Genomic DNA, 4595 nt, shown 5'->3' on the forward strand with positions numbered 1-4595 from the left:
TCTTTTTACTTTAATGCTCCCAAAATGTCCAACATGACATAACAAGTGATTATGTTAAAGAAAGTGAGATTTATGCTTCATCCCACTATCGCAGTTATTTCCTTACATTAATTATAATTAGGGTAAAAGATATTAACCTTCTCTGAAATTAGACAAAAAGATACTAACTTCCACTAAAATTTCAAAAATCAAACACACCTTCCTTAAAGTTTCAAACTTTCCATAGACCTCCCATAAGGTTTACCCTAAAGATACAAACTTTCCCTTATACTTTGTAAAAAGATAAATCTTTTAAGGGATGTAATTAAGTATCTAAAGAATTAAAAGTTAAGGGAGGTTTGTGAAAATTTTAAAATCTCAATAAAAGTTCATGGAATTTTTGAAATCACGAGGGAGTTTAACTTTTTGTCAAATCTTTATGGAGGTCAATGTCTTTTATATTTAGTATTGTTATTAATTTTTACTTTTATATATTAATTTTATATATTTTGTTTTCATTTTTCCACCATTTATGGTATAAAAAGGTATATTAAATTTTTTAATGTGATTAAAAGTTAAGAAAAATTAAATGTAAATGGCGTCTAAAATTATATTTTTGTTCATTGATTTGGATTTTTTTTTTCTTTTTACTTTCCTTGATAACCAAACATTAAAAAATAAAAAGTGAATTCCTTCATATGTTCCTTTCCTTTCCTTAAAAATTTTCAAGTTCTAAATGGGGACATCAAAAAGTTAGAAAACATCTTTTTATTATTTTTCTAAATTTTCAACGCTTACTTTGAATATGAGAGAATTATGGACAATAATTTTTAAAATAATTATAAAAATGGGGTCTAATTTTTCAATTTTTCAAATTTATATAGGGTGTGTTTGGATCAATAATTTTGGTTGGGGGAAGAAAAGGAAAGGAAAACAAAAAAGAAACCCATTTTTCACTATATTTTTCTCGATATAAAACATAACTAAAAATGAAAATTTATTTTAATGTGATTAAAAGTTAATAAAAATTAAATGTAAATGGTGTCTAAATTATATTTTTATTCATTGATTTGGATTTTTTTTTTTTTTTTTTACTTTCCTTGATAACCAAATATAAAAAAAATTAAAAATTTTATAAAAAGTGGATTCCTTCATATTTTCCTTTCCTTTCCTAAAAATTTTTAAGTTCTAAATGGGGACATAAAAAAGTTAGAAAATATTTTTTATTATTTTTCTAAATTTTCAACACTTACTTTGAATATGAGAGAACTGAATTCCAATCTTAAACTTTAATTTGTGTATTTCTTTTAAATCCAAAAAAATCCAAATTCATGTCCCAAAATCCATGATTCCAAATATTATCTTATATAAAGTTTGAAAATTTACAAAACAACATATATTTTTTGTAATTATTTAAAAATCTAAAAAAATATTTTGTACATTTAAACAAACTGTTTATTTTCTACATTTTTAATGTAAAACTTAAAAAATTTAAAAATAAGTCAAAATATTTTATATTTCTTTGTAAAACTAAAAAATAAAAAATATTTTTCACAATTGAACAGACCCCCGATGGACCGCCTCCATTCTTAAAAACAATAGACAAGAAAAAAAAAAACCTTATTTTTGAATATGATAAACAAAATAAGGCAAATTAATATACTAAGAAGTGGTTCTTTTGATTTTGATTTTTTATTTTTTGTAAATGAAATGTTATGTTAAATAACTACCACTTTAAATGAGAATTCATATGCATTTTAATTAATTGCTCCCAAAAATATTTAAAAACTTAATTATATTTTATTACTTTTATATTTATTTATTTTTTCTAAAAATAGTCAGTACATACAACTGAGTGGCATGCCCATCAAGTGCACTCACTTGGATTTGTAGACAATGTGTTTTGGGGAATGCCCATTTCTCAAAGGGAGTTGTTCATTGGAATGTGACCTTAGAGAGCTTTTTAAAAGTGATGCCAGAGAGGACTCTTGCCTCTAGGACAACTGCATGTGCTTTTTAGGGAGAATATAGAGAAGCCTTTTTCTCTTAAATCTTTTTTATTTCATTTCAAAATTCAAATCTCTCTTTCTTCTTTTCTTTCTTATTTTTAGTTTTGTTGTCTCTTGCTATTTGTGTTTGGAGTTTAACAGGAAGAGTAACACTAGATAATAAATGTGAAATAGCACAGACAGATGATAATATTTAGGGCATTTTTATTTTAGAAAATAATTTTTTCATTTTATTTCTTAAAAATATTATAAAAATGAGCTAATTTTTTATTTTACATTTGTATGAAATAAATGAATAATAATAAATAGGTTTGAGATTATTTGCTTGTGAAAATAATTTTATTTTCCATTTATAATTTTTCAAATAACTATAAAAAATGTCACCTTATTTTCTAATTTATCAAACTATTATAGAGAGTAGTATAACATTTTGTAACAACCCGAAATATACACACCTCTACCACATTTGTAACATATCTTAAGACTACAATCGTCACTATCAGAAACCTAATGGGGTCGAGGGTACACCTTTCCATAACTAAATTTAAAACAAGCAATGGAGACAAAATCAACCTCAATTACCGTACCAAAAGTACTAAACCCATCATCATTATTACATAAGAATCTCGCCAAAAACAGTATTACATCCCAAGGTACACAAAAACATATCCAGTTCAATTTCATACAAACACTTAACCTAACAATACTATCTGCACCCCGCTCTGAAGCTCCTAAGCTTGATTCCCTGTATTTCCTAAAATGTGAAACAATTATTGGAGTGAAACACTTCTCAATAAGACGAATAAATTATTATCAGTTTGTGGCTAAATGAGTTTTAGTGTAAGCAAAACACATCCATTAATTTAACTTTAAGTGAAAAGGTATTTATAAACTGTACTTACACCAGTATAGTTGAAAATATATATTTTCCTTCAATTAATAATTTCGGCTCAATAATAGCCTCAAATATATAAATCTACAATTATGTCTAAAAGAACCTCTCATTATGGACCAACGACATGTTTAACCCCTATGACGGGTTGTGTGGTTTGCAGACTGGACTTAGCCTTAGTTGGCCTACCATAGTATCTCATCTGTAAGTCTGAATTGCCTATCGCAACCTGGTTCGGATTCCAAGAGGGTCCACAACTCTCCACAAGCCAAATCAACTATCCCATGGCCTAAACTTCCACAACAGTGTGACTGCACTGATTTTTTCCACTAGCTACAGTATCAAGCATCCACTGGTCCATCAAGGATCCTAGAACATACATTGCAATTTACATAATAAAACAGATAACACATGATCATAATTCTCAACACATGACTTGTAATAATCCCTCCCCATTATTCTCAACAATAAATTTCTCAACAATCACATGATCATTATATCCCTTGTGAAATTCACAATCTCTACATTATTCTCAATATTTCAAGAACTCAGTATAAAACCACAATTTTCGCCATATGCCACAAGTTTAATTATGCTATAAAACAAGTCATTCTCAAGCCATACTTATTTGAGTGTTAAATCAAAATATAATCGGTATAGTTTGTTGAAAATAAAGGTATGATCACCTCCATAGTTTAATACAACTCCAAATATATGTTTTATAAGAAAAATGAGATGATCACCCTACTCACTTTAACTTTTCCCAAAAACTTGTATAATAGCAAAATCATCCACAAGATGCCTGTAGTACCTTGTCAGACCTAGGAAACTTTTGACCTTTTGAACATTCTCTGGTCTCACCCAATTCACCACTGCTTCTATCTTACTCAGGTCTATTGATATGCCATCTCCAGAGATCACATGTCCGAGAAAAGTAACCCGTCTCATCCAGAATTCACATTTCTTAAATTTAACATATAACTTCTTTTCCCTTAATACCTGCAGTACCAGTCTCAAATGACCCTCATGCTTTTCAAAACTTTTCGAGTAGACCAGTATATATATATCAATAAATACCACAACAAACTGGTCCAAGTATTGATGGAACACCCGATTCATTAGGTCCATAAATACTGCCGATGCATTAGTCAAACCGAACGCCATTACCAAAAACTTATAGTGCTTATATCTGGTTCGAAAAGTTGCCTTTGAAACATCTTCTGCTTTAACTTTCACCTGGTGATATCTCGACCGAAGGTCAATCTTGGAGTAGACCTGGTGTAACGCCCTGAACCCTTAAACCCGGGTCCAGCGTGTTAAACCTGATCATATCTTCATAAATCATATTCTATAACATACACAGCGGAAAACATGATCATAATCTCCATATAACATAATACCAGAGTTTACTAATTCTAACTATAATCCATATTTAATCATCTAGCACCTGCATTTCTATAAATCTACATAACTCCCAAAATAATTCAGTATGTTCACAAACTTTGTTTTCTCCACGGACTTAAAATATAAGGACGTAAAACATAAATTTTTGCATCTCATAATTAATATAAAAATATACCATTTTCTTTTACTATTTCCCTATAATGTTATAGAACCTCGAGCTCTCTAAGCTCAATCTCGATGAAATCCTAAAAAAAAAAAAAAATTATATTCGGGTGAGACACATCTCAATAAGGGAAGAAACCATATATTAA

The sequence above is a fragment of the Malania oleifera genome, chromosome 10, assembly GCF_029873635.1.
Source record: "Malania oleifera isolate guangnan ecotype guangnan chromosome 10, ASM2987363v1, whole genome shotgun sequence".
Lineage (NCBI taxonomy): Eukaryota > Viridiplantae > Streptophyta > Magnoliopsida > Santalales > Ximeniaceae > Malania > Malania oleifera.